This window comes from Bubalus kerabau, chromosome 11 (genome assembly GCF_029407905.1).
Source record: "Bubalus kerabau isolate K-KA32 ecotype Philippines breed swamp buffalo chromosome 11, PCC_UOA_SB_1v2, whole genome shotgun sequence".
Lineage (NCBI taxonomy): Eukaryota > Metazoa > Chordata > Mammalia > Artiodactyla > Bovidae > Bubalus > Bubalus kerabau.
The window spans coordinates 25299497-25313263 of record NC_073634.1 but is presented as its reverse complement, the minus strand read 5'-3'; positions in this window follow the sequence as shown (position 1 = coordinate 25313263).

Below are 13767 nucleotides of genomic sequence, written 5' to 3'. Positions count from 1 at the left end.
ATGCTCCTTAAAGGGTACTGTTTGCTCATTGAAGGGCTGCTGCTGCTGCTGCTGCTGCTGCTAAGTCACTTCAGTTGTGTCGGACCCTGTGCGACTCCAGAGACGGCAGCCCACCAGGCTCCTCTACCCCTGGGATTCTCCAGGCAAGAACACTGGAACACTGGAGTGGGTTGCCATTTCCTTCTCCAATGCATACATGCATGCTAAGTCACTTCAGTCGTGTCCGAATCTGTGCGACCCCATGGACAACAGCCCACCAGGCTCCTCTGTCCACGGGATTCTCCAGGCAAGAATACTGGAGTGGGTTGCCATTTCCTTCTCCCCCTTAAAGGGCACAGGTCTTTTTTATATATAATTCATCACAGTGCCCAGAAGCACATGTCTGAAGTCAGTGATGTGATTTTGTAAATCAATTCAAGTGGGTGCCATTTCAATGATGGTCAATAGTCTACACTAAAAGAAATGTCACTTCCCCTTCCCATTTCCTCTAGAATCATCACATCCTTTGCCACCAGCTGTACCTCCACAATGGTTAGTTACCCTCAGAGAGTAAATACTGGCTGGCTGGCATTCTCTTATATGAGCTCTCTGTGAGTCACTGTATCCACAATTTGCTGGTATCATGAGAATTTCTATTTATGATGATGAGACTAATTGCATAATCCTTGAAGGCTGTCATCAAAGAAAAAATGAATTGTTTTCTTAATTGTACTACTCTTCAAAAATTGGCAGACTGTCTGTGGGCAAGTAGTACCTCTCAGCTAACCAGTTTATTAATAGTAAGATCTCACATGTGCTGAACAAGCTGAGGTCCACAAGAATCCATCAACTACATCGCCAAAGACATTGACTGCTATGCCTGACACTCTTGATAGTCTGTCCCTCTGCCCCATGACTAGTGTATAGCTCAAGTCTTTTACCTTGGCAACCTGAGAGCAAGGATGGAGGCTGAACAGAGGAGAGAGGAGTCCATAATAGCTTGAACTTTGGAATCAGATACAAGCCTGTAATCTTTGTTTATGCATTCAAACTACTTCATTATGACCTAGTAGATATCTTACAAGTAAAGGTAAGCGTGATTTTCATGACCTTCTTAAATACCCAAAAAAGGGTCTCAAGTACTTGGTGACATTGAAAACTTACAGAAAATGCTCCTCATCCCTCACTGCATTTGAAGCCTGGGATTAATTTAGGACTGATCGTACCCAAGGAAAAGTCAGCAAAGTTACTCTTTTCATCTGGAGTCCTCAGTTTCCCCACTCAGTCCTCTTCACTCTTCCTCCTGAGTGCTCAGACTCCATCAAATGGAAAAATGTCAATAACAAACACTGGACTTGACACCATAGACCTCTCCTTCATCTGGAATATAGATCAGAATTCAATCTTGCTGTGAGTCATTTTTAGATGAAGACAGAGATTCATGTTCCATTTGTATTTGCGTCTGGACTGGTAGGCTGCAGTCCATGGGGTCGCTAAGAGTCGGACAAGACTGAGCGACTTCACTTTCAGTTTTCACTTTCATGCACTGGAGAAGGAAATGGCAACCCACTCCAGTGTTCTGGCCTGGAGAATTCCAGGGACTGGGGAGCCTGGTGAGCTGCTGTCTCTGGGGTCGCACAGAGTCGAACACGACTGACGTGACTTAGCAGCTGGACTGGAGACAGTATTGGAGGAGGACTGGAGGTGAAAGAGTGACAAAGAAGGTTGTTGGGCTCTTACCTAAAAGGCTCATTTTGGACATACATTCTCTTAGGTTCTCCTCTCTTTCTTCCTGTTCCTATCATTACCTCCACAGTCTCCTAGTCTTTCTTCCTCTATCTCTACTTCAAATGTGAGCGAAAATAGATTTAAGGTATTTTCTGTTTCATATTTACATTTAAGGATGAACCTATTTATTATGTACCATGCACCATTTATGATATTTTCTTATATAATACCTTAGTGCCTCTGTTTACATTCAAACTCAGTTTTCCTTCCCCTAAATTTAGTGTTATTTGCTCTACCCAAAATTATTCAGAGGAAGGTAGTCAAAGTTAACTAGAAAAAATGCCCTTGTACTTCTTTGCCCAGTTACCCAGTTTTAGGTCAAACTCAAAGGTGACTATGAATTCAAGTAGCCCAAAATGTATACAAGCATATCATGTTCAATGAGCAAGAAATGGTTGAGAGAAAAGAACAGCTGACCCTTGAAAAACATGGGTTGGAGCACAGGTCCATTTACATGAAATTTTTTTTCAATAAATACATATGGCACTACATGATCTGAGGTTGGTTAAATCCACAGAGGCAGAACACAGATACAGAAAGGCCAACAGATTTTTGTATCCAATAATGGGTTCTGGAACCAATCCCTCATGAGTACAGAAGGACAACTCTACTATTATACCTGTGATTGGTACCCACACGCACTGTGCTTAGTCTTTCAATCATGTCCAATTAATTGCAACCCCATGGACTGTAGCCCTCCAGGCTCCTCTGTCCATGGGGATTCTCCAGGCAAGAATACTGAAGTGGGTTGCCATGCCCTTCTTCAGGGGATCTTCCCAACCCAGGGATCTAATCCAGGACTCCCACATTGCAGGCAGATTCTTTACCATCTGAGCCACCAGGGAAGCCCTGAAAGAATACTAATGCTCTTCAAAAACTTATCAATGAAGTAGATATTGAGGCAGATATTTGCAACCCTTTCTCGACCCTGAGAATGGCTTTAGCAACCATTATGAAATTAGCTTGAGGACATCACAGCATGTCGTTCATGGGCTCATACCTAAAAGGCTCATTTTGGACATATGTTCTCCTAAGTTCTCCTCTCTTTCTTCCGGCTTCTATCATTACCTCCACATTCTCCTAGTCTTACTTCCTCTATCTCTATTTCAAATGTGAGAGAAAAGAGATTTAAGGTATTTTCTGTTTTGCATTTACATTTAAGGATGAACCTATGTATTATGTACTATGTATTAATTAGTTAAAAGACAAAATGATAATAACGTACCCACATAAGGTACCTAGAAGGACAGAATGGCTAAATTTGGGGTGGGGGGAGTTAGTTAGCTTACTTGGTTCCATGGTCCACGACTTAAACTAAGTCTCCATTTTCTTACCAATTACACAATAATTCTAGGCTATTGGGAAAGGATTACATGAAATAACACGTATAAAACACTTAGCACAATCCTAAAACATAATAAATTACCCATAAAAGAAGTTTATTCTGAGCACAGTTATTTCTTTTTTTTTTAATTCATTTTCTTGTCTCAATTTTCACTTTGTATAGTTTCTATTTAAAATTAATAGCCTTCTTTCCTTCATGTTTTGCTTGTGGTCTCTGTGTGTTATCAATTAGAAATCTCAGCTATTCTGGGAAACAAGGTCTAATTCACCATGGGAGTTGCCACTTTCATTGATAGTAATTATGCGAACAGCACTGCCCACTCTTGAATCTTAACTACAGCTGTCTTCAAAGGCAGTGACTGACTAGTTTCCTCCAGCCAATGGCATATTGATTATACACCTTCCTGCCTTACTCGCCCTTGCTCTCAACATGGTATTTATGAGCCAATACCCCCTGGCATCCTCACTCAGCTAAGCCAGCCTGAAATGCACCCAGCTCCAGCTCAATTTGAGAAATTAGAGGGTAATGAGAAAATAGGGAGTGAGTTGGTAAAACAAGCTGGGATGATGGAAAATCTGACATGATTCATGTCTAAAGATCAATGAAGGTGACAGAGTAGAATACAGCCAAGACAGAGAAGGAAAACAATTTTCTGTGTTAAATTGTACTTCTAGAACTATCTCCACAATCCCAAAGGAAAGAAGCGAAACTTGCCAATGAGCATTTGATGAAGTCAAATTTGGAGTTTGTTCATCATTCGTTTAAATATTTACTGAGTACCAACTGTGGAACAGGCTCTCTTTGAGATGCTGTGAAATAAGACTTAACAAAAAGCAAAAATCTCTACTAGCAGAGAGCTGAAGTGGGCTGCCTGCTAGCATTTGACCAATTTTGCTTGTCTCTTCTAGTCTTGTGAGTCTGAAATTTTCATGAGTTAAAAAGAAGTCAATAGACTTTCACTTCTCTTTTGCTGATTTTTTGAGCAAGAAACTCTTGAAGGAGCCACACTTGTGAATTAAAAGAAGTTAGAAGAGCTAGGGAGGGAACCGTGTATAGAGGTGAGGAAAAGGACTTCCAAAAAACTAGAAGGCACGCAGAAGCAAGCCCACTGAAGCTAGAAAGTGTATTGACAATATCAAGTGTAGGAAAGAGAGAGTGAAGCCCTTTGAAACCATTTCCAATGTTAAACACCCATGCTGGGGTTACTAAAGCTGAAGAAATTAAGGTTAATTTAGCACTTTTCCTAAGCTAACTCAATCAAAAGCCAGTGAGCATCATGATATCATGTGGCACAACTATTAGAACTTCCCTTAATGAAAGCAGCAGTCCTTGGTCCACAGGTCAAACACTTTATTTTAGAACCTAGAAACAAGAGTAATACAAGTCTGTCCTCTGATTCTCCATAGAATCGAGGAGAAAGATACATGTTGACAGTGGACTAATTCTTAATATCTAGAGGTTTCACACATAAAAGACTACTTAGGAATTGAAAGATCAGATGACCTTATAAGCAGTAGTCAAGAGAATGATATTTAGTGAATATGAGTACTTTTCCTACTTATTACCACATCAAGTAGCAACTGATGTCAGAAATTTTGGTCAAATAATTTGAAAATTCAATAATTTATAACTTATCCCTTTAACTCCCAGACTCCACCCCCAAATTGTGTTAACTTTCACAGTAACAGATAACTCCTTTTATGTCAATTATTATTTTTAGATTATATTTTTATATTGACTTGGATGATTACTTAATTGGCCTCTTTTCCCTCCACAAAGCTATAAGTGGCTGGGAGAGCAGAGACCAAGTCATATTTTTACTAATTACTGAATCACCAGCACCCAGCACATAGTAGGGCCTCAATTAATATTTGCTAATTGAATGAACTTCCAACCTTTAAGACTGCAGACTTGGTTATATTCCAAACACAACATTATGATAGACAAAGCTGGTGTGAATGAGTTACGAGGAACTGGGGAAAGGGAAACAGAATGAGATTATTTACGATAAGCAGTAAATTGTGCTGTGGGAAAGTCCAATTCAAAATTCCAGGAAAGGGTAGGCACAGACCCATGGGAACCAGATGTGCTGATGTCAACTTCTTCAGTAGTTTTCGGGCTGATATTATTAATACTCACTGTCATCATCATCATCATCATTATTTGCAGCTATTTCTGTGCTAGGCATGTTACATATATTATTCCTGCTGCTACTGCTACTGCTAAGTCGCTTCAGTCGTGTCCGACTCTGTGCGACCCCATAGACGGCAGCCCACCAGGCTCCCCCGTCCCTGGGATTCTCCAGGCAAGAACACTGGAGCAGGTTGCCATTTCCTTCTCCAATGCATGAAGGTGAAAAGTGAAAGTGAAGTCGCTCAGTCCTGTCCGACTCTGAGCGACCCCATGGACTGCAGCCTACCGGGCTCCTCCATCCATGGGATTTTCCAGGCAAGAGTACTGGAGTGGGGTGCCATCGCCATATTATTCCTAATTACCAATAAACCTGCTTATGTGTGATTATCCTCATTTTACAACTGAAGAGATGAAGGCTTCCAGAGTTAAGCAGAAAAGCCAGAGATCAAACTCAACTATGATCCAAGTGTACTGCACTTCCTCCCCCAACACCGGCTCAGGAATCACAATTTTTTCCTACTAGATGTCTTCCACAAAATTCACCATCTTCGATTTCTTAGCAAACAGTTTGCCTCTCCACCTGATTTGCTTTGACACTACTGGTGGCCATTAGATTCAGCCTGTTTTTTCAAAGAAAATGTTTTCTTTTCTGTGACATAGTAGTTTCTTACCTAGTCCTATTCTGACAACTCTGGCTGTTCTAGCCAAAAAGTAAATGAAACAACCCTGAGAATACCCTATGGTAGAGGCCTGAAATCATAACTGTTTTGTCTTGCAGGAGAGTGCCAGCTTGAGGATATCACTCACTCCCCACAGAAAAGCCATACAGTATGATAGAAGGGGTCCTTTAGTTAAAGTATCCTTTAAAAAGCATAATTCTTTTTTTCCTCAGTGGTTCAATAAAGGAAAGTACCAAGTCAATCACATTTATGTTGTACCTTCCCATCTCTGGGCATCTTTATTTGCATATTAGAAACCTTACAAATATTTAGTGAATCTAACTGGTTTTTAATAGATCATCTATTCTAGGGAGGAAGGAAGATCTAGTCTGAAGATGACAACGAAGACTTAAGGAATATATCTAATCAGATTTGATGGCAAGTAAGCAGTGGAAATTGGAGTAGGAAATGGCAACCCAATCCAATATTCTTGCCTGGGAAATTCCACACACAGAGGAGCCTGGCAGGCTACAGTCCCTGGGGTCACAAAAGAATTGGACACGAACGAGGACACATGCATCCTAGGTTGAGTTAAACTAGTGGAAATGAGTGGAATTATAAAAAAGTGTGTGGTTCTAACTAGTGCATTTAGACCTTAGTGAGCACTGACCTACAATGCTAACACCTAAAAGACCATCAGAGCAGCTTAGAGAGACTAGAATTAAATTTAGTGTGAATTTTCTTTCCTCTCATCTACAGCTGACTGTGGAAAAATGTTTTTCAGTGACCCACATATACATGAAATTTCGGGTCCCCTATGGATGGCTAGGACAGAAAACTTCAGAAATTATGCTGGGTTCAATGAGAACAGCATATGTCAACTAGTTTACTCTCACTGATTGTGAAGAGTAATTTTCTCTTCTCTTTTTTGGATCATGGTATGTGGCATGTTAGAAGAAAAAACTAGCTATACACCTCCCATTTTCCACCCAACTTTGAAATGTTTGGTCCTTTGCCAAAATATTGATAAATGTAATAAGTTAATGATCTGAAGGAGAAAAATCATCTTTTGAGCAGTGTTTCAAATTAAAAGTACTCCCCACTTTAGGGAAATTCAATTTATGAAATTCTAAGATTTCAACCAAAATCTGTGTATAAATTATGGATTGGAAGAAAGATGCAGGGTTTATTTAAATTACTAAAAGAATCTGTTCCATTTCACAAGATCCTCTGAAGACTTACTATAAATGGTGCATTAGTGCATTGAAAATATGGGATAGGATTTAATGGCACAGATGAAATTAATATAGTGTCCCCAGGCTCTCTCCTTAGGAAACTCAACCTATGGATTCCATTCAACAAGTTTACGAGGAGAGCTCAGCTCTGGTAAATACTGGAAGTGTAGGAAGATGGTACAGGACTGGTGTGTCACTTCACCTCCCTGGGACACAAAAATACATGATTTTCTTCTGCTTTAAGTGGTCTTGGGTCCCACGGCCAGCAACTGAATTTTAAAGAAGCCCTAGATGAATTCACCTTATTTTTTTTAATAAACTAGAAGAGAATTCACTGATGTGAAAGCAGAACTTAATTAAAACTGAAGAGCAGATGAGCTGGAACTGAAGAGCAAGGAAGTGCCGTTAAAACCAAAGCTGTCTTCCTCCTTGAGCCCTTGACCCCCAGACACACAGAATGAGCAGCCAAGTACAGAGGGAATATCACTGCCCTGTTAGGATAAAAATAATCATGCTAGTATTGATACCCTGAACAATTATTATAATAATTCCAAAGCATTCATTATATCAAACTGTATTGCTGATGACATCACAGTAATGACTACTGAAATAAATGTTAATTATGAACAATGATCATAATACAGTCAAAATTCCTCCCCCTACCCTCCAATAATTAGATGTTCTCTCAAATGGCAAGACCAAGAAGATGTGTATTTAGGAGTTTGGAAAGACTTCTGAGGAGAAGATAAGGTGACCCACCTTTTATTTATTTATTTATTTTAGTTGGAGGCTAATTACTTTACAATATTGTAGTGGTTTTTGCCATACATTGATATGAATCAGCCATTGGTGTACATGTATTCCCCATCCTGAATCCCCCTCCCCCCTCCCTCCCCATCCGATCCCTCTGGGTCATCCCAGGGCACCAGCCCTGAGCATCTGTCTCATGCATCAAACCTGGACTGGTGATCTCTTTCATGTACGATAATATACATGTTTCAATGCTATTCTCTCAGATCATCCCACACTCGCTTTCTCCCACAGAGTCCAAAAGACTGTTCTATACATCTGTGTCTCTTTTTCTGAAGGTGACCCCTTTTGTATCTCATGTGGCACTGATTATGGATCTACTTTCTCCTCAATACCTGCCTATTGAGATGATTTCCTGTGTTTTCTTCCTTCCTCATCTACCCTCCCAAAAAATGCTCATTGCCAAAAAGTGCCCAAGCTGGTCACTGTTTCCTGCAACCTGAAAAAGCACAGCCAGCAACCTGGCTAATTCCACATCTGCCTCATCACTCAAGTCCTACCCCCATTAATTTAAGAGATTTCAAGAAGGGAAGAGAAAAATCCACTTGCCACCTTCCCTCCATTCTTGCATATCATTCAGCGACTTCAGAGAAATAAAAAAACATTGCATCTCATCATGAAGAGATTAGGAGTTTTTAATCTCTCAGTTCAGTTCAGTTCAGTTCAGTTGCTCAGTCGTGTCTGACTCTTTGCGACCCCATGAATCACAGCACGCCAGGCCTCCCTGTCCATCACCAACTCCTGGAGTTCACTCAGACTCACGTCCATCGAGTTGGTGATGCCATCCAGCCATCCCATCCTCTGTTGTCCCCTTTGCCTCCTGCCCCCGATCTCTCCCAGCTTCAGAGTCTTTTCCAATGAGTCAACTCTTCGCATGAGGTGGCCAAAGTACTGGAGTTTCAGCTTTAGCATCAGTCTTTCCAAAGAACACCCAGGACTGATCTCCTTCAGAATGGACTGGTTGGATCTCCTTGCAGTCCAAGGGACTCTCAATAGTCTTCTCCAACACCACACTTCAAAAGCATCAATTCTTCAGTGCTCAGCCTTCTTCACAGTCCAACTCTCACATCCATACATGAACACTAGAAAAACTATAGCTTTTACTAGATGGAACTTTGTTGGCAAAGTAATGTCTCTGCTTTTGAATATGCTATCTTCAGCTAAACCCCATAATACATTATAATCTTGGGTTAAAAAGTCAGTAGTTACTCAGTGTCCTAATAAATCACCTTCTAGATGCAGACCCAGCCCAACAAGACAGCTCTGCATGCAGTTAGTTCAGGCAATGTATTCCATTTGAAACCCTGTCTGACTTAGTTCTCTAGTGTCTGAAATTCTGCACCCCTATGTTTAAGATATATCTCTCATAAGCAGCATATTTGTGCTTTGGTGTTTTTTTTTTTTTTAATCTTGTCTGATGATCTTTATCTCATTGGAATATTTTACCTTGTTTATTTCAAATGTAATGACTCATGTATTTGAGTTTAAACTACCACATTACCACTTACTTCCTATTGGTCCCATCTGTTCTGCATTTCTCTCTCTCTCTACCTTGGTTTTATTCAGATTTACTGAATTTATTATTCTTCATCTATTTTCATCTAGATTATGTTGTTTTCTTGGTATTAGTTTTGCTTAGGACATATATCTTTGGTCTGAAGGTTTTTTGTCACCTCTGGGAAATTCTTTCCAGTTGTATCTTCAAATATTGTTTCTGTTATATTCCCTCTCAGTCTTTTTTAAAAAAATATTAAACACAATTATTTTAAAGTTCAGGTCTAATTAACTCCATTATCTGGATCCTCTATGGATCTGGTTCCTTTGTCTCTTGTTTCTGTTGGTCTGTGGTGACAGATTTATGTTTCCTCATATGAAATATGTAGGTAAAATCTGAGGCTTTACAATACGGTATCTTCCTTCTAAGTGGTTTTAAATTTGCTGCTAAATCTAGGCAAAGGACACTCACAATTTCAAATCATCACAATTCAATCAGGGTTTGACATGATTCAAAACCTATTCCCAGGAGTGGATGTGGAGAAAAGGGAACTTTCCTACACTGTTGGTGGAAATGTAAGTTGTTATAACCACTATGGAGACTAGTATGGAGGTTCCTTATAAAACTAAGTATAGAACTACCATACAAGTCAGAAATCCCAATCCTGGGCATATATCTGGAGAAAACCATAATTCAAAAAGTTTCATGCACCCCACTGTTCATTGCAGCACCCTATTTACAACAGCCAAGACATAACAGCAACTTAAACGTCCATCAACAGAGCAATGGATAAAGAAGAGTTGGTGCATATATACCCTGGAATATTTCTCAGCCATAAAAGAGAACAAAATAAGGCCATTTGCAGCAACATGGATGGACAGGATGATTATCATGCTAAATTAAGTATCTCAGAGAAAGACACATATCATATGATATCACCGACATGTAGAATCTTTAAAAAAAATGATACAAATAAATGTATATTTGCAAAACAAGAACAAACTTACAGACAAAAAACAATCTTATGGTTACCAAAGGGATGGGGGAAAGGGATAAATTAGAAACTGGAAGTAACATATACACACTATTATATGTAAAACAGATAACTAACAAGGACCTACTATAGCAGGGAACTTTGTTCAATGTTTTGTAATAACCTATATGGGGAAAGAACCTGAAAAACAATGGAGACAAATTTATATATACACATATATACACACATACACATATATATATAACTGATTCACTTTGTAGTATAAGAGAGACTAATACAAAATTGTAAATCAACTATATCCAATAAAAATTGACCAAGAAAAAAAATCTATTTCCAGCTTACTCTTACTCCTAGGCAGTGCCTTTGGGATCCCAATACAAAAATCTGAGGGGTTTAGCAGAGCTCCCTTCCTGATGAATCCTTCACTCAGATGTTTGTCTCACCTGTAAGCCTCTAAAAGCTCTGCTTAATATTCTCAGCCTTTGAATCTCCTTTCCACTGGAAAACAGCCCCAAAGGCCCAGCTCATCCCTTCAGGGTCTTCTCCAGATCTTTGATCCATAAGTTGTCACGGTAGTGACTTTCTTAAGGCCTTAGAAGAGATGTTTTTCATATTTGATCCAGTTTTTCCATTATTTCCAGTCGGAAGATTGGCCTGAACCATCTTAAGTCACCATTATCAGAAGTAAATATCTCATGACCTAGAATCTAACCATTAGAGAGTTCTCTCTGGCTGAAGACTTTGCTTCTACTTAAAATCTAAACACTGAAGAAAAGTACATAAAGTCTCTTCACTCATTTACAATTTCAAGGAAATAAATATGTTTATTATTTCCTAGATTGGGAGTGAAAAACACAAAGGAAATAGTGGGTGCCATAAGTTTAGCTTGCAGGAAGAATTCTCCGAGTCTCGCATATACAGATAACAGGGATAAACTGATAATGTAGTTTATCTACATTAATCTACACTCATATATTTTTGATCCTGGGGTTTTATGGATGCCATTTAGATGGTTCTTGACTGCTCAAGTTTCTCACTGGAAACATCAGTGTGAGGATATTAATCCATCCATCTGTGGCTGCCAATGGCAAGGTCAATCATCACTTGTACTGTTTGCCCTTAGCATGAAGAATCTGCTCAGCCTTAGCCTGATAAGCAACTCTGATGTCTTCCCTCAGGAAAGCACGGGCTACTAATTATGAAATGATTCTCTTGGTATTTCATTAAGTCTATGCTCCCAGCCAATGACAGAGATGATCATTTATTTATTCGGAACCATTTTTTTATGTGCAAAGCACTAAGGCAGGTGATAGAAAGGATAAAAAAGCTGAATCTCGATCCCATCCCTTCATAACATGACTCTAGTTATATTACTGATTTTAAGAGTTTTATTGAAGTGACTTACAATAAAGAACCATATACACGTCCTTTTTGAAAGAAGTCAAGGCATAAACAATTAATAAATCTATGAACAAATCTCTACCCCTGTTCTCAAGGAGTTTATGATCCAGAACTAACTCAGCTTACCATGGAGTTAATTAGGATGGGATTGCCCTTGAATGGAAGGTCATTCGGCAACTTTGGAGCATAGAAGGATGCTCTTGCAGTGTGGACACTGTGAGTTACCTGCCGAACAACCAGTGTTCCTCCTCTTTTTCTTAACAGAGCCTCAGTTTTATATTTATCCTCTCCACCCATAGTCAGGAGAAGGGAAGCTGGCCACCCCTCCCTCCCCAACATCTGCAGGGGTGGGTATGGTTGATCTAAATTAATCCTCTTCCAGAACCGGTAATTAGGGCAATGGTGGGCACATGCCCCAGCCTGTCCACCTGGGAGCTGGCTCCCAGCCTGGCAGGGCACAGTGCAATCCAGACAACAGACAGGAGGGGTGGGAGCTGGGAAGATCTTCCTGGGAAGCTGCAGGGAAGAAGGTGCATTCCTCGCGCGATTCCTAGAGGGGCGGCTGCCAAGGCAGTCCAGAGCGTGTGGGCAGGACTCAGAAATTTGGTGCAACTTAGACTTCCCTTGTGGCTTGGACAGTAAAGCATCTGCCTACAAGGCAGGAGACCTGGGTTCAATTCCTGGGTCAGAAAGATCTCCTGGAGAAGGAAATGGGCAACCCACTCCAGTATTCTTGCCTGGAAAATCCCATGGACAGAGGAGCCTGGTAGGCTACAGTCCATGGGATCACAAAGAGTCGGACACAACTTCACTTTACTTTTTCTTTGGGCACTTGACCCAATGCTGGTCACTGAGATGTGAGAGCAAGTCTAAACAAGTCTAAAGTTTGCTCCAAAAACAAAGCCAATCCCCAGGTCAGGAAGTTCCCCTGGAGGAAGAAATGGCAACCCACTTCAGTATTCTCACCTGGAAAATCCCATGGACAGAGGAGCCTGGTAGACTACAGTCCATGGAGTCACAAAGATTGGACACAACTGAGCGCACACAAACACACACACAAGACAGAGCCATAGAAAGAGACCTGCTGTCTTCTCCCTCCAGACGTTTCTATGTTTAATGATGACGCCCAGAAGTGCAACAAGGCTGAGGATGAAGTGAATGTGAAGAATGAGACTTTAGAGATGGCAAGAACATGGCCCTTTGATAACATCATTAAGCCAGTGAGGCTGGAAGTGTAAGAAATTAATTTTAGACATGATTTTCTAGAAGGGGAGAACGTAAGGATATTGCCTCATCTTTTGCCTACCTTACCCTGCACGTATTCACACAGGCAGAAACCATATGGAAGTCATCGGGGTTGGGAGATAATCTTTAGTCACATAGTCTCCTCTTAGTGACTTTGTCCCCATTTGATAAGACACAGGAATTGGACAAATCACAATACAAACGACAGCATCATTCCTGACAAGGGCAAACTAAAGTGTTGGGCTTGACCTATGGTCAGAGTTGAGTTTCTTAATTTCTCTCTGTTGTATGTGGTCCACAACTGAAGCTTTCCTCCTCCCCTGGAGGAGCAGGACCTACCTAGAAAACACATCCGAGTTGTGAGCAAAGAAGTGCTGCTGAAAAAGTTCTTCCCAAGATGCCTCGGCAAGGTTGAGCCTTCCATGCTCAATTTCTCCATCTGTCACACTCCCTGCTCATATCCCCCATCTCCCTCGAGACATACAATAAGGGCTTACAAGAGGCCCTTCCATGTAGTCCTTCCATTCTTCTCCATGTTGCGGCAGTAGGCCACTAGTTTTTTTCCTCTCCATGAAAACTGGATAAGGGGGACAGCTCCTCCACTGTAACAGGGGCAGAAGCTGTGTTCAACAGAGGAGCACTTCTTATTTACCTGGCTTAGATTCCAATCTTAGCAGCATGTA